Genomic DNA, 22,903 nt, shown 5'->3' with positions numbered 1-22,903 from the left:
AGAAAAAGAGCTTGATGGCGTGTAACTCACACGTTCGTTGGGAACCCCAAGAGGAAGGTATGATGCGCACAGCAGCAAGTTTTCCCTCAGAAAGAAACCAAGGTTTATCGAACCAGTAGGAGTCAAGAAGCACGTTGAAGGTTGATGGCGGCGGGATGTAGTGCGGCGCAACACCAGAGATTCCGGCGCCAACGTGGAACCTGCACAACACAACCAAAGTACTTTGCCCCAACGAAATAGTGAGGTTGTCAATCTCACCGGCTTGCTGTAACAAAGGATTAACCGTATTGTGTGGAAGATGATTGTTTGCAGAAAACAGTAGAACAGTATTGGCAAGAGATTGTATTTCAAGATAGAGAATTGGACCGGGGTCCACAGTTCACTAGAGGTGTCTCTCCCATAAGATAAACAGCATGTTGGGTGAACAAATTACAGTTGGGCAATTGACAAATAAAGAGGGCATGACCATGCACATACATATTATGATGAGTATTGTGAGATTTAATTGGGCATTACGACAAAGTACATAGACCGCTATCCAGCATGCATCTATGCCTAAAAAGTCCACCTTCGAGTTATCATCCGAACCCCTCCGCATTAAGTTGGTAACAACAGACAATTGCATTAAGTATTGCGCGTAATGTAATCAGTGACTACATCATTGAACATAGCACCAATGTTTTATCCCTAGTGGCAACAGCACATCCATAATCTTAGAGATTTCTGTCACTTCCCCAGATTCACGGAGACATGAACCCACTATCGAGCATAAATACTCCCTCTTGGAGTTACAAGCATCTACTTGGCCAGAGCATCTACTAGTAACGGAGAGCATGCAAGATCATAAACAACACATAGACATAACTTTGATAATCAACATAACAAGTATTCTCTATTCATCGGATCCCAACAAACGCAACATATAGAATTACAGATAGATGATCTTGATCATGTTAGGCAGCTCACAAGATCCGACAATTAAGCACAATGGGGAGAAGACAACCATCTAGCTACTGCTATGGACCCATAGTCCAGGGGTAGACTACTCACACATCACTCCGGAGGCGACCATGGCGGCGTAGAGTCCTCCGGGAGATGAATCCCCTCTCCGGCAGGGTGCCGGAGGCGATCTCTAGAATCCCCCGAGATGGGATTGGCGGCGGCGGCGTCTCAGTAAGGTTTTCCGTATCGTGGCTCTCGGTACTGGGGGTTTCGCGACGGAGGCTTTAAGTAGGCGGAAGAGATAGGTCAAGGGGCGTCACGAGGGGCCCACACCATAGGGCCGCGCGGCCAGGGCAGGGGCCGCGCCGCCCTATGCTCTGGCTGCCTCGTGGCCCCACTTCGTCTCCTCTTCGGTCTTCTGGAAGCTTCGTGGCAAAATAGGACCCTGGGCGTTGATTTCGTCCAATTCCGAGAATATTTCGTTACTAGGATTTCTGAAACCAAAAACAGCAGAAAACAGCAACTGGCACTTCGGCATCTTGTTAATAGGTTAGTTCCAGAAAATGCACGAATATGACATAAAGTGTGCATAAAACATGTAGATAACATCAATAATGTGGCATGGAACATAAGAAATTATCGATACGTTGGAGACGTATCATGGATCAATAGTAGGATTTGTCCATCCAAATGACGGATAGATATACTCCAGGCCCTCTCGGTGAAATGTCATCTAATTAGCTTGCAAGCATGTGACTGGCTTGTCATATCACGATACGAGTAAAGAGTACTTATCGGTAACGAGGTTGAACTAGGTATAGAGATACCGACGATCAAACTTCGGGTAAGTAAAATATCGCGAGACAAAGGGAATTGGTATCGTATGTAAATGGTTCTTTCGATCACGAAGTCATCGTTGAATATGTGGGAGCTATTATGGATCTCCAGGTCCCGCTATTAGTTATTGATCGGAGAAGAGTCTTGACCATGTCTGCATAGTTCACGAACCGTAGGGTGACACACTTAAGGTTCGATGTCGTTTTAAGTAGATATGGAATATGGAATTGAGTTTGAATATTGTTCGGAGTCTCGGGTGGGATCCAGGACATCACGAGGAGTTCCGGAATGGTCCGAAGAATAAGATTCATATATAGGAAGTCGCATTCGAAGTTTGGAAATGGTCCGGTGCATTTATGAAAGGTTGTAGAAGATTCTAGAATCATTCGGAATAAATCACTATGGCGGGTAGAGTCCTGAAGGGACTCTGATGACGCGTAAAGCACACGCTCGTTGGGAACCCCAAGTGGAAGGTGTGATGCGTACAGCAGCAAGTTTCCCTCAGTAAGAAACCAAGGTTTATCGAACCAGTAGGAGTCAAGAAGCACGTTGAAGGTTGATGGCGGCGGGATGTAGTGCGGCGCAACACCAGGGATTCCAGTGCCAACGTGGAACCTGCACAACACAACCAAAGTACTTTGCCCCAACGAAACAGTGAGGTTGTCAATCTCACCGGCTTGCTGTAACAAAGGATTAACCGTATTGTGTGGAAGATGATTGTTTGCAGAAAACAGTAGAACAAGTATTGCAGTAGATTGTATTTCAGTAAAGAGAATTGGACCGGGGTCCACAGTTCACTAGAGGTGTCTCTCCCATAAGACAAACAGCATGTTGGGTGAACAAATTACAGTTGGGCAATTGACAAATAAAGAGAGCATGACCATGCACATACATATCATGATGATTATAGTGAGATTTAATTGGGCATTACGACAAAGTACATAGACCGCCATCCAACTGCATCTATGCCTAAAAAGTCCACCTTCAGGTTATCATCCGAACCCCCTCCAGTATTAAGTTGCAAAGCAACAGACAATTGCATTAAGTATGGTGCGTAATGTAATCAACAACTGCATCCTTAGACATAGCATCAATGTTTTATCCCTAGTGGCAACAGCACAACACAACCTTAGAACTTTCTCACACATCGTCCCTGTGTCAATGCAGGCATGAACCCACTATCGAGCATAAGTACTCCCTCTTGGAGTTACAAGCATCTACTTGGCCAGAGCATCTACTAGTAACGGAAAGCATGCAAGATCATAAACAACACGTAGATATAACTTTGATAATCAACATAACAAGTATTCTCTATTCATCGGATCCCAACAAACGCAACATATAGAATTACAGATAGATGATCTTGATCATGTTAGGCAGCTCACAAGATCCGACAATGATAGCACAATGGGGAGAAGACAACCATCTAGCTACTGCTATGGACCCATAGTCCAGGGGTAGACTACTCACACATCACACCGGAGGCGACCATGGCGGCGTAGAGTCCTCCGGGAGATGATTCCCCTCTCCGGCAGGGTGCCGGAGGCGATCTCATGGATCCCCCGAGATGGGATCGGCGTTGGCGGCGTCTCTGGAAGGTTTTCCGTATCGTGGCTCTCGGTACTGGGGGTTTCGTCACGGAGGCTTTAAGTAGGCGGAAGGGCAAGTCAGGAGGGGGCACAGGGGCCCCACACCATAGGCCGGCGCGGCCAGGGGGGCGCGCCGCCCTAGGGTTTGGGCACCCTGTGGCCCCACTTTGTTTCGTCTTCGGACTTCTGGAAGCTTCGTGGAAAAATAGGCCCCTGGGCGTTGATTTCGTCCAATTCCGAGAATATTTCCTTACTAGGATTTCTGAAACCAAAAACAGCAGAAAACAAGAATCGGCACTTCGGCATCTTGTTAATAGGTTAGTTCCGAGAAAATGCACGAATATGACATAAAGTGTGCATAAAACATGTAGATAACATCAATAATGTGGCATGGAACATAAGAAATTATCGAAACGTCGGAGACGGATCAGCCTCCCCAAGCTTAGTTCTGCTTCGTCCCGAAGGTGTAAAACGATAACACAGATAATTTCTGGAGTGACATGCCATCATAACCTTGATCATAATATTTGTAAAGCATATGTAGTGAATGCAGCGATCAAAACAATGTATATGACATGAGTAAACAAGTGAATCATAAAGCAAAGACTTTTCATGAATAGCACTTCAAGACAAGCATCAATTAAGTCTTGCATAAGAGTTAACTCATAAAGCAATAATTCAAAGTAAAGGCATTGAAGCAACACAAAAGAAGATTAAGTTTCAGCGGTTGCTTTCAACTTGTAACATGTATATCTCATGGATATTGTCAACATAGAGTAATATAATAAGTGCAATAAGCAAGTATGTAGGAATCAATGCACAGTTCACACAAGTGTTTGCTTCTTGAGGTGGAGAGAAATAGGTGAACTGACTCAACAATAAAAGTAAAAGAATGGTCCTCCATAGAGGAAAAGCATCGATTGCTATATTTGTGCTAGAGCTTTGATTTTGAAAACATGAAACAATTTTGTCAACGGTAGTAATAAAGCATATGCATCATGTAAATTATATCTTATAAGTTGCAAGCCTCATGCATAGTGTACTAATAGTGCCCGCACCTTGTCCTAATTAGCTTGGACTACCGGATCATCACAATGCACATGTTTTTACCAAGTGTCACAAATGGGTACCTCTATGCCGCCTGTACAAAGGTCTAAGGAGAAAGCTCGCATTGGATTTCTCGCTATTGATTATTCTTCAACTTAGACATCCATACCGGGACAACATAGACAACAGATAATGGACTCCTCTTTTATGCATAAGCATGTAACAACAATTAATAATTTTCTCATTTGAGATTGAGGATATATGTCCAAAACTGAAACTTCCACCATGGATCATGGCTTTAGTTAGCGGCCCAATGTTCTTCTCTAACATTATGCATGCTTAACCATAAGGTGGTAGATCTCTCTTACTTCAGACAAGACGGACATGCATAGCAACTCACATGAAATTCAACAATGAATAGTTGATGGCGTCCCCAGTGAACATGGTTATCGCACAACAAGCAACTTAATAAGAGATAAAGTGCATAATTACATATTCAATACCACAATAGTTTTTAAGCTATTTGTCCCATGAGCTATATATTGCAAAGGTGAATGATGGAATTTTAAAGGTAGCACTCAAGCAATTTACTTTGGAATGGCGGAAAATACCATGTAGTAGGTAGGTATGGTGGACACAAATGGCATAGTAGTTGGCTCAAGTATTTTGGATGCATGAGAAGTATTCCCTCTCGATACAAGGTTTAGGCTAGCAAGGCTTATTTGAAACAAACACAAGGATGAACTGGTGCAGCAAAACTCACATAAAAGACATATTGAAAACATTATAAGACTCTACACCGTCTTCCTTGTTGTTCAGACTCAATACTAGAAATTATCTAGACCTTAGAGAAACAAAATATGCAAACCAAATTATAGCATGCTCTATGTATTTCTTCATTAATGGGTGCAAAGCATATGATGCAAGAGCTTAATCATGAGCACAACAATTGCCAAGTATCACATTACCCAAGACATTTATAGCAATTACTACATGTATCATTTTCCAATTCCAACCATATAACAATTTAACGAAGGAGAAACTTCGCCATGAATACTATGAGTAGAAACCAAGGACATACTTGTCCATATGCTACAGCGGAGCGTGTCTCTCTCCCATAAAGTGAATGCTAGGATCCATTTTATTCAAACAAAAACAAAAACAAAAACAAACCGACGCTCCAAGAAAAAGCACATAAGATGTGATGGAATAAAAATATAGTTTCAGGGGAGGAACCTGATAATGTTGTCGATGAAGAAGGGGATGCCTTGGGCATCCCCAAGCTTAGACGCTTGAGTCTTCTTAGAATATGCAGGGGTGAACCACCGGGGCATCCCCAAGCTTAGAGCTTTCACTCTCCTTGATCATGTTGCATCATACTCCTCTCTTGATCCTTGAAAACTTCCTCCACACCAAACTCGAAACAACTCATTAGAGGGTTAGTGCACAATAAAAATTAACATATTCAGAGGTGACACAATCATTCTTAACACTTCTGGACATTGCATAATGCTACTGGACATTAGTGGATCAAAGAAATTCATCCAACATAGCAAAAGAGGCAATGCGAAATAAAAGGCAGAATCTGTCAAAACAGAACAGTTCGTATTGACGAATTTTAAAATGGCACCAGACTTGCTCAAATGAAAATGCTCAAATTGAATGAAAGTTGCGTACATATCTGAGGATCATGCACGTATATTGGCTTAATTTTCTGAGCTACCTACAGGGAGGTGGACCCAGATTCGTGACAGCAAAGAAATCTGGAACTGCGCAGTAATCCAAATCTAGTACTTACTTTTCTATCAACGGCTTTACTTGGCACAACAAAACACTAAACTAAGATAAGGAGAGGTTGCTACAGTAGTAAACAACTTCCAAGACACAAAATAAAACAAAGTACTGTAGGTAAAAACATGGGTTGTCTCCCATAAGCGCTTTTCTTTAACGCCTTTCAGCTAGGCGCAGAAAGTGTGCATCAAGTATTATCAAAGGGTGGTGCATTCTCAGCGGGGTGTGGAGTTTTCTCAACCAGGCATAGTATATTGGATACATAAGTTTTAGCATCTCCCTTTTCATTAGTCTTAGGCGTGCTACTCTCATCAAACAAATTTTCAGGAACAAGCCAAGCATAGTTATTTTCTAGTGCATCATTCATAGCTAAGAGTTTACATGGTATTGGTGCTTTGGTCTCCCCACCATCATCAATATTATTAGTGTATCTTATTCTATCCATGTCCATCTTTTCAAGGAGACTAACAAAATTAGTATGAGAACCAAGCATATTAAATTTAGCAAAGACCTTTCTAGCTTCTCTTGCCAGACCACCAGATTCTCTAAGAAGGGTTTCTAAAACAAAATCTTTCTTTTCCCCTTCTTCCATATCACCAAGTGTGAGAAACATGTGTTGGATTATAGGATTAAGATTAACAAATTTAGTCTCCAACAGGCAAACTAAATGTGCAGCAGCAATTTCATAAGTAGGCGCAAGGTCTACCAAGTGTCTATCTTCAAAATTTTCAATGGTACTAACATGATTGAAAAATTCTTCTATATTATTTCTCCCAACTATAGACCCACGTCCTACCGGTATGTCTTTTGTGGTAAAATTAAAAGGAAACATGATGAAATAAGTAAAGTAAATGCAAGTAACTAATTTTTTTGTGTTTTTGATATAGCAAACAAGATAGAAAGTAAAGTAAAACTAGCAACTAATTTTTTTGTATTTTGATTTAGTGCAGCAAACAAAGTAGTAAATAAAACTAAGCAAGACAAAAACAAAGTAGAGATATTGAGAAGTGGAGACTCCCCTTGCAGCGTGTCTTGATCTCCCCGGCAAAGGCGCCAGAAATTTAGCTTGATGACGCGTAAAGCACACGCTCGTTGGGAACCCCAAGTGGAAGGTGTGATGCGTACAGCAGCAAGTTTCTCGCAAGAAACCAAGGTTTATCGAACCAGTAGGAGTCAAGAAGCACGTTGAAGGTTGATGGCGGCGGGATGTAGTGCGGCGCAACACCAGGGATTCCGGCGCCAACGTGGAACCTGCACAACACAACCAAAGTACTTTGCCCCAACGAAACAGTGAGGTTGTCAATCTCACCGGCTTGCTGTAACAAAGGATTAACCGTATTGTGTGGAAGATGATTGTTTGCAGAAAACAGTAGAACAAGTATTGCAGTAGATTGTATTTCAAGAAAGAGAATTGGACCGGGGTCCACAGTTCACTAGAGGTGTCTCTCCCATAAGACAAACAGCATGTTGGGTGAACAAATTACAGTTGGGCAATTGACAAATAAAGAGAGCATGACCATGCACATACATATCATGATGATTATAGTGAGATTTAATTGGGCATTACGACAAAGTACATAGACCGCCATCCAACTGCATCTATGCCTAAAAAGTCCACCTTCAGGTTATCATCCGAACCCTCCGTATTAAGTTGCAAAGCAACAGACAATTGCATTAAGTATGGTGCGTAATGTAATCAACAACTACATCCTTAGACATAGCATCAATGTTTTATCCCTAGTGGCAACAGACAACACAACCTTAGAACTTTCTCACATCCTTGTCCCCTGTGTCAATGCGAGCATGAACCCACTATCGAGCATAAGTACTCCCTCTTGGAGTTACAAGCATCTACTTGGCCAGAGCATCTACTAGTAACGGAAAGCATGCAAGATCATAAACAACACGTAGATATAACTTTGATAATCAACATAACAAGTATTCTCTATTCATCGGATCCCAACAAACGCAACATATAGAATTACAGATAGATGATCTTGATCATGTTAGGCAGCTCACAAGATCCGACAATGATAGCACAATGGGGAGAAGACAACCATCTAGCTACTGCTATGGACCCATAGTCCAGGGGTAGACTACTCACACATCACACCGGAGGCGACCATGGCGGCGTAGAGTCCTCCGGGAGATGATTCCCCTCTCCGGCAGGGTGCCGGAGGCGATCTCATGGATCCCCCGAGATGGGATCGGCGTTGGCGGCGTCTCTGGAAGGTTTTCCGTATCGTGGCTCTCGGTACTGGGGGTTTCGTCATGGAGGCTTTAAGTAGGCGGAAGGGCAAGTCAGGAGGGGGCACAGGGGCCCCACACCATAGGCCGGCGCGGCCAGGGGGGCCGCGCCGCCCTAGGGTTTGGGCACCCTGTGGCCCCACTTCGTTTCGTCTTCGGACTTCTGGAAGCTTCGTGGAAAAATAGGCCCCTGGGCGTTGATTTCGTCCAATTCCGAGAATATTTCCTTACTAGGATTTCTGAAACCAAAAACAGCAGAAACAAAGAATCGGCACTTCGGCATCTTGTTAATAGGTTAGTTCCAGAAAATGCACGAATATGACATAAAGTGTGCATAAAACATGTAGATAACATCAATAATGTGGCATGGAACATAAGAAATTATCGATACGTCGGAGACGTATCAGACTCCACCAGCTCTAGCCAACCCACCAAGTGGGAAGGTGGAGTCCATGGTGGACTCCACTTAGTTGGCCGGCCAAACAAGAAGGAAAGGGAGAAATCCCTTTCCATCTAGGTTTCCAATTTTGGTAAGGTTGGGAGTTGGACTCCAAAGTGGTTTTGGGGGAACCCTAGGTTTTCCACCTATATATAGAGGAGTAGAAGGAGGGGTCATGTGAAAGAGCAAAATCTATACCTCGTGTTTTGTGTGTTTGATAACAACACTAGAATGAATTTCACCGTGTGCATAGTTTGTTTTTGATAGATTTTGCAAGTGCACGGTGCCCTCGCTGAATGAATCAGGTTCGGAAGACTCAAGCGTAGCTTATAGGTTTTCTGGTTTTGTGTGTGTGTCGCGAGGTGACGTGGTTGGAGAGGGAAAGAGGAAAATGCAGTTTCTGCCTGACCGGTACTACCGGTACCAAGAGCGGTAGTACCGCTACCCTATTGGTACCGGTCAGTGGTACCGCTCTAGACTTTGCAATGAGAAACGCTCACAGTACGTGTTACGGTACCTCGACGGTACCTCGACCGGAAGTACCGCTCCCAAGCGGTAGTTCCGTCAAGGTACCGCTTTGGCACCGTAAACACGAAATACAAAACTATAGCCCTGGTACCGCTCTGGTAACGGGAGGGAGTCCGGGGCTCGCAGAGGCCATGTCGGTACCTCAGCGGTACTGGCAGCGGAAGTATCGCTTCGAGCCCACGTGGCAGATCTGTAAGCGAATTTCGAATCCAGAGCGGTACTACCGCTTCCACAAGCGGTAGTACCGATCATGCGGGAACATCACATAACAGTTGGATTTGGAGGGACCTATAAAAGGGCCCCTTCTTCCCCAGCTCGTTCGAACTCTTCTCTCTCTCCTCCATTGTTGCTCAGCTCAAAATCTTGAGGATCTCCCTCCCTACCCAACCAATCTTGCCCAAACTTTGAGGAGTGGTGGAGGAGACTCCGATCTATAGTTCTACCAAGAGAGATTTCACCAATATCATCTAGTCCTTAGTGGATCTTGGAGTTAGGGTTCCTATGGTGGGATCTTGGAAGAAGTGCTCCTATGGAGGCTATCTTGGAGTTGTGCTAGCCCCATAGGTTCTTGGGAGCCTCCGGTGTTTGTGGAGCTCGCCCCAACCTTGTGAAGGAACCGCCACCTCGACCGGCTACTTAGTGGAGAAGGGGAAGCTCCTTCGTGGGGCTTTCTCGAGGAACAAGGTGAGGCCTTTGTGGCCGTCGAGCCTTCGTGGTTCGCACCTCCTCAATGCAGACGTACTCCCTTTTGTGGGAGGAACTGCGGGAAACAAACCTCGCCTCGTCTTCGCTACCCCGGTTGTCCCGCTCCCTCTCTCTTACTATATATCTTGTTCGGTTTCTTTACTCGTTGCATCGCTAGGATCATACTAGGAACACCCCTATCATCAAAGTTACCACCTTTACTTCCGCATCGCGCCTAAAAATTGAAAATCTATAAAACTTGTGTAGCGACCATTCACCCCCCTCTTGTTCGCTAACGATCCATTCAATTGTTATCATAGCAAGGTTTTCTTGCTCGGGCTTTAACGCCTAAGAAATGGTCAAACAAGTGGTGCTTGGGAATGGATCCCTTCCCGGTGGGCAACCACCTCCACCATCAAACATAGATAGCACAACGGATACGTTGGATGACCTCAAGAAATTGGAGTTATCCATCGAAAGCCAAATGAAGGCTATGATGATGGAGTTGGTTGCTCCAAAACCCAACCCCGCCATAGATCCTAAGACAAGTGCCGAGGTTCCCCCACCACAGGTTAATCCAATTCCGCTTGTTGGCTTTGTTGCTCAATAAACAAAAGTCCCTCAATAGGAGGAGCTTGGGGATGTCGGCACTTCATCAAAAGGGAAGGAGGAACCACTGGTAGCGGAACATTTAAGGGGTAATCATGCGGTGCACCACCAAGTGATTACACCATAAATGTTCCAATACCAATGCCTCATATTTTGTCTCATGGTTCACCACCGCTACTTGAGTCCAATAGCTTTGAAAATAGGCAATTCTTAATGCGTTCTCAAGGGGTAAAATCATATTTTCACTGAGAAGGAACTGGACAGGCGCTACAGTAAACGTGCTAGAAAGGCGGAGGATGTGTGTCCCCCACTTGCGTAACGTGTCAACATGCCACAGATTTTGGGTCCACAATTCAGTGACAGGACAGAATTCGCGTGTTCTCGATACAGAGTTCGTGGCTATCGTCAGCATTGATGTCACTTTACCAAAGGAAAATTTCGACTACGGTGTTATGACGATTGATGATAAAAAAAGAAGTGATGATAATTTCGCGAGCTTTTGATCAAATACAAGTTTTTGATCAAATGCTCGGGGGATACTTTAGAATGAAGGAAATCTCGAGTGTGGCAAGAAAGAAAAGGCGGGATCCTATGATCAAATACAAGCATTTGTCCATATGCTCGGGGGCTACTCCCATCGGGAGCGCTGGTCGTGCACCCGAGAAACATAGGAGAACTCGAAAAAAGATGACAATATAGCGACAAAGGGCGTTAAAATGGTGAGCCTACAACCAAGTCCAAATACTTGGCTGTAGCCTCGGGGGCTACTCCCATCGGGAACACTGTTCACCTGCCCGATGAATTTAGAAACAACATGATGAGTATATTTCGAGTTATACAAATAACTCTTCATATACTCCCATCGGGAAGACAATATAAAAATATACAAGTCATCCGATTGACTAGAATAAATGTGTTATTCCATCAGCCGAAAAAGGCACTCGACAACATATTCTCAGAGCGCCTTAGTCGCGAATAATCTCTGAATGCCGCAAAACTTTGCGAAGGTAAGTCCCCGGATCCGTCCTGAGCGGCGTGGCACCGTCTCTGACGGTGGTTTGCTACTTTTTTCCGTATCAACAGATACGAAGAAAAATCCTAACGGACGCGTTAGGTACCCGATAAAACATGACTGGAACTCGACATATGGTAAGACCTTAAGCGGCACGTGTCGAGTTACGCCAGTATCCCGAGATCATGTCCAGGGACGTGATCTTGAAGTAGGTTTTTGCAGATTGCCACTAGAGCAGTTAACTAGTACCTGACCCGTCAGATGAACTAGCCCCAATTACCGTTATCCCTGTACAATATATGACTGTTTTATTAAAGATATGTGTTAACTCGAAGAAGTTAGATGATAATTATAAAGTTGGAGATTTTCCCTGATTCTTCGATTCAAGCGAAATCTCGGGGGCTACTAACATGGGCATCCCCAATGGGCCTGCCGAAGATGGTACCCGGGGTTTACCGAAGGCCCACGGGTCGAAGAATATGAAGTTCAAAAGCCCAGTTAGTTGTTAAGGAAAGATAAAGTTGTATTAGGAAAGTAGAGATTTGTAACTTTATGGGTTGAACTCAGAGAGTCTCCCGGAATCTGTAAACTTGTGTAATACGAAACCCTCGACTCCACCTCCTATATAAGGGGGAGTCGAGGGACAAAGAGAGGATCGATTCATTGTCAACACAACCCTAGTTTTCATAAGCAGTCGAGTACTTTTCCGGCTGAAACCCTCGAGATCTAATTGCCCTCTACTTCCAACAAAACCCTAGTCTACAACTTGTAGGCATTGACTAGTTAATCCCTTGTCAATTTGCGCCGTCTGTGGGAATTAGAGGCGACAAGGAGCTGATCTCGACGGCACGTTCAAGATCGTCGACTTCTTCGGTAGCAAGCAACGCGATGGATAGAGGTAAACGGATCGAAATTGATCTAGTCGATTTTGTTCCTCACCCGCCCTCCCGTTTGGATGCATATGCGTATCTGGAGGAGCCTATGGAGATGATGTTCGGAAAGTTCCACTTCCGCGTCGAGAAACAAGGATCGTATCGTCTCGAGTTTCCGACTTCGTCGGGACTGTCGGTGGTCGATTTCGATTTTTCGGACTCAACGTCATCGATCGAGACAGGCGACGAGGAGATTTCGCCGCCACGCTTCATCAACACTACGGCAAGTGAAAATCTCGCCAAGATCTTCGGCGACATGTCCTTCGAGTCGTCTGGGGACTCCGATATAAGCAGCGACTCGAACATCACCGACGGCTTAAACTTCATTGACAGATCCATTATTGTTGGAGAGGTCTTCACCGATTTATATGATGGTGTCACCAATCCCAACAAAGTTCAAAATTCAAAATACCATCAAATCTATGCAATTGGAGATACAAGTCGCCCACAGGATGAGACATCAGAGAACTTCGATAACGCGGGAAATCCATACGTCGATCCCGCAGATCTTACGCGAGGTTTGGGAACCAAATATATCGGACCTGGAACACGAGAGATGGTGCAATTTCCGCAGGCAATGTGGGATAGAGTTGCAAGAGCTATTGATGGCACAGAGCCATTGACCGTAATGGCGACACCTGAAGAGTTACAAGCATACCAATATAGACTTGCACGTACCAGGAGGGAGCTCGAAAAACAGAAAATTGAGCTGGATAGGAGACAAGCCGCGGCTTCCGCGTCAAGCAGGCGAAGGACGGAGTTGAGCCGACAATAAGGTACTTCGGGAGATAGTCACAGAGCAGCTCGAAATAGAGCAAGATCTCGGCTGCAAAATATACCTGAGGCTGACATGAAGAATCTAGTTCAAAACTTCGACATGTCCTTTATATCAATCGACACGAGGGGGAATATTATTCCCAAAACACCAGAAGCTCGATACATGGCGACGCAAGCTTTCATCCTCGCATCCAGGCCACCTCCCGGAGATCCAAGAGAGGCGTTGTATAACATGGCCAAGGCAGGTGTTGGGGCCATGGGAACAACTTTCGTAAATTCGCCTCCCGAAGGATCTGCAGGGCAAAATAGTCCACGACCTACTGCAGCAGTGCAAGATCCCGTGAGAACGAGTGGGGCAAGAGACACAGCAACTCAAGCGAGGGTGGACAGAGCGCGACAGGACAGAAGGGAACGTCGGCATTCCGATATGTGTGGGCTACCATGCTTTACAAGACGAGTCCGAAAAACTCGAGTTCCTTCAAGGTTTAAACTACCTGATAATTTCAAAAAAATCGATGGCTTGCAAGATCCTGAGGACTGGCTAGTTGATTATCTCGAGACGGTAAAACTAATAGGTGGAACCAGAGCAACATCCATGCAGAGCATCCAAGTTCACCTGAGTGGAGCCGCATGATCATGGATAAAAAAGCTGCCTCCGGGGTCCATCGACAGTTGGGACAGTTTCGAGGATATATTCGTGAAGAATTTCCGATCCACGTGCAAAAAACCCGCATCATTAGAGGAGTTGAGGGCTTGCAGGCATAAGTACGACGAATCAATGGGAAAGTACATCCAGAGGTGGAATATTATCAAAAACTCGGCAGAGAACATATCTGACGAGAGAGCAATAGATGCGTTTGTGGCTGGAATTCGAAGGAGAGATTTTGTCGAGGATTTGGGAAGAACCAACCCAAAAACAATATCAGCATTAATGGAAATAGCGAATCAGTGGGCAGATGGAGAAGATGTTGTTCACAACAAGCGGCATAAGTCGCCTGAGGAGGACCGCAGTCGAAACTTTCAAAATAGGCGATGATTTCCTCGACGGTTCTCGAATTATGATGCTCCTGGCCAAATATCGGCTGGATTTCGAGGAAACAATGGAGGAAACAATCGAGATGATTATCAAAGGAGTGGCAAGCAGCGAGGCGATAATAAAGACGACTCCCGTATCAGTAGGCAAAATAATGGACCAAGGTTCCAGAGACCATATATATTTCACGAGGATATGATGAACGGAACATGTCAAATGCATTTTTATCTCGACAATAATGGGAAGAGGCAGTCGGGACATCTATAGAAGGATTGTCGAACTTTCCAGGCGTTGAACAGATATGCAGGGCACGCTAACACGCAGGCAATACAGCGAAACCCTCAAGGGCCAAGGAGTGAGATCCACCTTCCACCCCCTCCCGCAATTGCGGATGCAAATCGACATCAATTACAAATAGCGACAGCTCGAAACCCACCTCCTTATATCGACACCAATGGCGCGGTCTCGATGATTCAGAAAGCCAGGCCATCTAACAGTGCTCAGGAAGTAATTTCGCGACAAGTGTTCATGGCAGAGAAGATGCCTCCACCAACAATTGATTACCTGAATTGGTCGGGACAAGACATTGGCTTCACTATAGCAGACCACCCGCAGCAAGTTCCTCGGCCAGGGCAATCATCACTGATTTTACCAGCGGTGATCGCAGGGTTCGATGTTTCACGAGTATTCATAGATGGAGGCAGCAGTTTAAACCTTATGTATGCAGATACATTGAGGAAAATGAACATATCCCTGGCGAATCTAAAACCAACTGACACACGTTTCCATGGTACCACACCAGACAAGCCGAGTTATCCGCTTGGGAAGATCAATCTAGATGTTCAGTTTGGAACCCGATAGAATTACAGGATAGAAAGGCTGAAGTTCGAAGTTGTGAATTTCCCGTCGCAGTATAACGCTTTGTTGGGACGACCAGCTTATGCCAGGTTTATAGCGGTACCACGCTACACATACTTGTTGTGGAGGCTACCTGGACCCAAGGGACCGATTACAGTCAAAGGCAGTTTCACGTTAGCTGATAAATGCGGCAAGGATTTTCATCGACTGCCAGAAACTTTCGGGATGCAAGCAGAGTATATGGCGTCAAATCTAACAATTGACTATGATGTGTTGCCAGATGTAGGGAGGCCACTCAGGGAACCAACCTTTGACACTACCAAGGATTCTAAGGAGGTACAGATTCACCCGACAGATCCCAAGAAAACGACGTCCATTGCAGCAAACATGGACCTCGCATAGGAAAGCGCGCTCGTCGAGTTCCTCCGTGAGCGCTGGGAAATCTTCGCATGGTGTCCAGCTGACATGCCAGGAGTACCCAGGGAACTTGCCGAGCACCACCTCAACTTGGATCCAATGGCGAGGCCAATTAAACAACCTTTGCGGCGTTTTTCGGAACCAAACTGCAAAGCTATGCTGTCAGAAATCAATCGACTCAGAGAGGCTGGCTTTATCAAAGAGTTACATACAGAGGCCACGTGGGTAGCTAACCCAGTGCTGGTCCCGAAGAAAAACACGAAGGTCCTTCGCATGTGCGTCGACTTCACGTGTCTCAATAAACATTGTCCAAAGGATCACTTTCCCCTCCCGAGGATCGATCAAATTATCGAATCCACGGCAGGATGTGAACGTCTTTCCTTCCTGGATGAATATTCTGGTTATAACCAGATCAGACTAAAAGAAGATGACGAGGTCAAAATAGCTTTTATAACACCTTATGGCGTGTTCTGCTATAGAACAATGCCTTTTGGATTGAAAAACGCGGGAGCAACATACCAGCGGATGATGCAGAAGTGTCTTGCAACACAGATTGGCAAAAACGTCCAAGTGTATATCGATGATGTCATCATAACAACAAAGAAGGGGTCGACTTTGATCGAGGATCTGAAGGAAACTTTCGACAACCTTGATAAGTTCTACCTCAAGTTGAACCCGACAAAGTGCTCCTTTGGCGTTCCTGCGGCAGAACTTCTCGGGTTCCTAGTTTCAGCAAGAGGAATCGAGGCCAATCCAGAGAAAATCCAAGCCATTGTAACAATGAGGAAGCCAACAAAGTTGAAGGAAATACAACAGCTGACTGGGCGAATCGCAGCTTTGAGCAGATTCATCGCCAGGCTAGGAGAAAAGGCGTTGCCATTTTATGCTTTGATCAAACAAGGAGAGAAGTTCCAGTGGAACGAAGAAGTAGATAGAGCTTTCGAAGATCTTAAGCGCACAATCTCAACACCACTAATCTTGGTGGCGCCTAAGGAGAAGGAGCATCTCCTGTTATACATCGCACCCACGCCTCAGGTGGTCAGCACAGTCCTTGTGGTTGAAAGAGAAGAAGAAGGAAAACTACATGGAGTACAGCGGCCAGTATACTTCGTCAGTGAAGTTTTATCACCATCAAACAGCGGTACCCGCAGTACCAGAAGCTAGCATATGGAGTGTTTACAACCGCAAGAAAACTGCGGCACTATTTTTGGCGCATCCGATAATAGTGGTCAACGAGGTGCCTTTATCCAACATATTAAACAATCCAGAAGCCACTGGGCGTGTCTCCCTTTGGGGAATAGAGCTTTCCCCTCGGGACATCACATACGAAAAAAGAAAAGCAATAAAGTCACAGATCCTACCAAACTTCATCGCAGAGTGGATGGAGCTGCAAAACACGAGACCTCCAGATTTATCGAGAACTTGGACCATGAACTTCGACGGATCCAAGAGACTAGAAGGGGCTGGAGCAGGCGTGATACTGGTATCACCTCAAGGCGACAAACTGAAATACGTACTACGGATGACGTTTCCAAACGCATCTAACAACGAAGCAGAATATGAAGCACTTATACACGGGATGAAGATGGCGAAAGATTGTGGTGCAACTCGATTAAAAATCTTTGGCGACTCACAGCTGGTGGCTCAACAGGTGATGAATCAATGCGACGCAGTCAATGACAGCATGATGGCATACAAGGAAGTATATAATGAGCTTGAGAAGCTGTTCGACGGATGTGAAGTTAATCATATTAGCAGGCTCAGCAATGATGAAGCCGATATTCTCGCAAACATCGGGTCGCAATGTCTCGCAATACCACCTGGCGTGTTTTGGGAAGAAATAGCTGAAAGGTCAACCAAGGCGAAGAAGCAGCAGAAGAAGGAGAAGGATGAGAAAGCATCGGGGGCTCCAGCAGCACCATCGGAAGGTGAGGAGGAACCGCATGTGATAATGATGGTACAGATTCCTTGGATGCAGGCGTACATAGCATACATCTTGAGGAAATAACTACCCGGCGATCCAGTTCAAGCAAGGCGAGTTATCAGGCGTTCTAGAGCCTTTACTGTGGTCAAAGGAGAGTTATACAAACGAAGTATTTCGGGAGTGCTACAAAGGTGCGTCACACCCGAGGAAGGAAGGCTAATTCTAAAGGATGTACACGAAGGGGTATGCGGACATCACGCAAGTAGCCGAGCTATCGCAGCTAAGGTTTTCAGAGCAGGATTGTATTGGCTAACAACAATCGAGGATGCGAAAGACATAGTACGTACTTATGACGCCTGCCAAAGATTCGCCGCCAAACCTCATTCTCCGGCAGCAAAGTTGACGCTAATACCGTTGTCATGGCCCTTTGCTCAGCGGGGTCTTGATATGGTGGGAAAATTGCACAAGGCTTGGCCAGGAGGATACGAGTATATGCTCGTAGCTGTTGACAAGTTCACAAAGTGGATAGAAGCAAAGCCGATAAATTCACCGGATGCAGCGTCCGCAATCAAGTTTGTTAAGAGCATCGTTTTTCGGTTTTGAGTACCTCATAGCATCGTCATAGACAACCGCAACAATTTCACATCCAAGGAATTCAAAGCTTATTGCGCAGAAGTAGGCATCAAATTACAATTTGCATCAGTTGCGCACCCGCAGACCAATGGTCAAGTCGAGAAAGCAAATGGCATCATCTGCAACGGCATCAAGAAACGTCTGCTAACACCATTGGAAAAAGCTCGACACACATGGCCGGAGGAGTTGCCTAGTGTGTTATGGAGTATTCGAACAACACCAAATACAGCGACACAGGAAACTCCGTTTTTTCTGGTCCACGGAGCTGAGGCAGTATTGCCGATAGAAATAGAACACAATTCCCCGAGAGTGGCGGAATATGACGAAGAAACTTCAAGAAAGGCATTGGAGGACGATGTCGATGCACTTGACGAAGCTCGAGACGAAGTACTGTCATGAGTCACTAAGTACCAGCAAAATCTGAAAAACTACCACAGTCGACGTTTAAGACCAAGATCCTTCCAGGTAGGCGACTTAGTTCTCCGGCTTACGCAAAATAGCCATGAGAAACTTGAGTCGCCATGGATTGGCCCATACATCGTCATAGAAGTAATTGAAGGAGGAGCATACAGAATAAAGGACAAGAAGACAGGAGTTGCCGAGCCAAATCCATGGAACGTGGTGCAACTTAGGCGATTTTATGCCTGAAGTCGAAATATAGCCATCTTTGTAAACATACAATATACTGAAACGCCCGCGAATTTTCAGACGCACCCTTTTCCTTTCAGGGCACCGAGTGGGGCTGAAAGGTTTTTAATGAGGCGGGTTCGCGGTGCTACAATATAGTAAAGATATTGGTGATATACATCTTTTTCAATCGACATGCTCGGGGGCTCGTAACCCGTGATAACAATATATATAAACCTCCGCAAAATAGTTACTCGCCCTGGCACAAAATAGTTTACAGACCAACAAAGATATAAACATCGGCCAACAAAAGGCTCGGGGGCTTGTTTAAAAGAAAAAACGTATCAACTGTTTTACAATACAGATTGTGTTTACAATATACATAACCTCACAATCACGGAAAATTCGACAAGGAAAAAGAAATTTTCAGTTATCACCTATTATGTCATCTATGTTTACCCTCTCATTGTTTGCAGCCCCAGTTCTATGTTCAGCATAGCTACCTCTTACGAAGAATTCAGCATCTAGCTGAAGTAATTCATCCATCATCTCTTCAGCTACAGGGGTCACAACATCGTTGATCTTATCGATGTTCCTCCTCCTCTTAGTCAGTTTGGCCTGACACTTGGCGACAATTTGGGTCATATCTAACTTCGGGTAGCAGACCTGCAACATAATCATGACAAATCTTGCTCCAGCAGATAGTTGGGCCCACACAAATTCGTGGATTCGAGGGGCATCCCGGAATTTGTCCATCGGAGCAGGAAGAGTTTCTGGCAGAGGATTGCGTGGAAACATGGTGTTATAAACTAAAGCTAATGTCCTTGTGCAGAAGTCAAGAAAATCGCGGACTTGACCCGCGCGATCATGAAATCTGACGATTTGTCGGGTACGTTCAGGCGTAGCCCAAAAGTTAGAACCATGCTCCAGTGCAAGCTTGAGAAGCACATTGGACCGAGCTTCAACACGCTGATCTTCGGCAGCAGTATCCAAAAAAGAACCTATCCAGCGGAAGCATCAGCGAAAAATAGAAAACAAGAAGAGTAAAGTCAAAAATGGTCAAATTCAGGAAGTGTACCCGCCATATCCAAGCTGGAGTCGTTCATCAGTCGAAGCATATAATCTTCCCGCGAAGCAGCCTCGACAGCCTCAGTAACCGCGGTTTCCTTCAACGCTAGGGCTTCCTGAGTTTATTGAAGAGCAAGTTTTTCCCTTTCAGAATATTTTCGGGACTGTTCCATTATCACGAGAGCCTGTTTCTTCATCGACTGAAGTTGTTGTCGAGGTTCGTTCAAATCCTCATTCTGAGCAGCGCTTGAAGAACCTCCAATAAACTCATCAACGGAGGTTTTTCTCGAGTAGGACGCGGCTGGTAACACATCCAAAGAACGAGGCACCGCGGTATAGTTGTCAAAAACCAACTGGAGAGAAATATTTCGACATCAATAACTCGGCAAAAATAGCATTGTATTGATTCATTTGGATACTTACATGAGCATTACAAAAGAGGGTCCCTAGTGAACCAGTGGTAAGCTGTCGCAAAAGCTACTACGGCGACAACAACAAAAGAGGAAAAACAAAAGGAAAATCAGAGACAAGACGGTCTACTTGACCTCCGGCTTCGACGAACTAGGGGAAGGAGTTGGTTTGCATCCGAGGAAGGAGAGGATCTTCTTCGAGTTAGGCTTGGCAGCCTTAATCAAGGATTTCCACCTTTTCGTCTCCATCTTCGTCGCATCACCAACCTTCGCCCAGTCGACGCTTTGTTAGCTTTCGGCAACCAAAGCGATGGTGCCTTCAACACCAATCTTCAAGCCCTCTTGTCAGAGGCCCGGCCCAAGATCTTCTTTGGGAATGAAGTATTTGGTTAGGGCAGCAAAAGTATCGGGCTCCTCTTTCTTCGCGAAGAAGTAGGGAAAAAGCCGCGAAAACCCCGACCTAGCATCAGCGATGCTCTGGCGAACTTCGTTTCCATGAATTTCAAGGAGAGAAAGAGCGTCCAGAAGGCGATCATCCTCAGGCGTTTCAAGTTCAAAATCTTGGTACATCTTCCCTGCTGAAACAAAATCTTTGAGTTGTCAAGAGGTGCATGGAAGAGCAAAATGTCAACAACGAATTAAAGTGGTTAGGACACTTACTAACGAGGCGCCGATTTTGCGACTCCAAGCGGGCGATGATGTCTTCCTCGCGAGCAGATTGTCGAGTTGTGTTCTCGCTCAGGGCATTTTCCGCGTCATGGAGCCTCTTTCGAAGACCCTCGACAGCGGCAGTGTCTAATTCAGCCTTCTCGCGAGCTTTTTCACTTTGCTCCAGCTTGAGGGCAAGGTCATCAGCGCGCTTATTGGCCTCAGAAAGGGCCTCTAGCAAAATAAAGGGTGATAAATGTTAAATGTTATGACAAAATAGAAGTGGAGAATCGACTCGATGAAAAGAAGCAAGAAAAGAATACCTTTCAGCTTGTTAGCATGGTCACGGTACCCGATAAATTGGGTACCAAGATGAATGAATTCCTTCATCAAAGGCTGAAAAGTAACACGGAATGAGAAAGGGCTGAAAACATTCAACAACAAAAAGAGTTGAAAACATTTGACAATAAAAAGAGTTGAAAACGTTCGACAACAAAAAGGGAACGAGATAGACACTTACATCGTCCATAGGAGGAGTCGCCGAGCTATCGGGAAAGAGACTCAACTCTTTGCACAGATCAGTCCTTGCTCTTTTCAGCGACGGAGCACGGGGGCTCACGACAGGACTGGGATGTCCTATATCTTGTTGAGGAGGCGAGGTTTCGTCCGCGTCGAGACGAGCCTCAGAAATAACTAAAGTACGAGACGTGCTCGTTCGAGCAGTCAAGTCAACAGGAGGATTTTCCTCCTCGTCTCCACTATACACCAAGCAAAAGTATAAGAAACAACACAGGCAAAAAATCGGGTGCAAAAGAAAAATGTGACAGAAACTTACGAGCTGACGAGGGCATCATCGTAAGGGTTGAAGGGTTTTTCCTCCTCTTCGGGTGGAGTTTCCTCGAGAGGGGATTTATCAGCTTTGGAGGTACCGGAGTCTGCAACTTCATCTCTTTTCTGCTTGTTCATTGGAGAAGCAGCAGAGGGGAGGGAATGCGTAGACTCGGTGGCCTCGGAATCAACTTCTCTTTTAGAGGAAGCCGCGGATTTGTGAGAACCAGCAACTTCGCTCTCAGGGCGAGAAGTGCCCTGGTTCTCGTCGGCGACGACGGTTCGTTCTTCGACTTCCCCGCCTTCAGGAAGAGGGGGAAGAGAAGATAAAACTTGATGTTTCTACAAGAAGACAACATATATCGACAATAAGTTACACCAGTGAAGTCAGCAAAAAAGCAGTCGACAAATATTAAAAATAGCAGTCGACAAAATAGCAGTAAGGACAATGATAATTTATCTTGGGGAGGGCGTTAGCGCCGCTATACGGCTCCACGCGACATGAGGATGGAACGGCATCTTTCTTGCTAAGCGATGAGATTCTTCGGACAAGTTTTTCCAAGTCCTTTACTGCAAGATCTTTGGAGAGCCGGTCGACATCTTCTTCGCCAGCATACATCCAGAGAGGGTTCTTGCGAGCCTGCAGAGGCTGCACCCTAATCCTAAGGAAATACGCTGTAATTTGGATACCCGACAGTTCCTTGCACGGGTATTTTGGAGTTCGTGGATACGGGTCATCAGTGCCTCTGTCGCCGTTTTTTCTTCTTCGGTGGCCTCTGCATCCCAGGATCGGCGGCGAAGAATTTAGGCACCCCCGTTGAAGGGGGCGATGTTATACTCCAACGAGTCGGGACATTCCTCGTGGACGTACAACCATTTTTTGCGCCACCCTTGGATGGAGTCGGGAAATTTGACATCAAAATACTCGACATCAGGGCGAACACAAATAACAACACCGCCTATGTTGTAGGCGATGTTGTGGGAGCCATTGCGGCGGAGGCAGAAGATGCGCTTCCACAGAGC

This window comes from Lolium perenne, chromosome 4, assembly GCF_019359855.2.
Source record: "Lolium perenne isolate Kyuss_39 chromosome 4, Kyuss_2.0, whole genome shotgun sequence".
NCBI classification, from domain to species: Eukaryota; Viridiplantae; Streptophyta; class Magnoliopsida; order Poales; family Poaceae; genus Lolium; species Lolium perenne.
The sequence above is the reverse complement of the archived record's forward strand: the minus strand, read 5'-3'. Positions refer to the sequence as shown.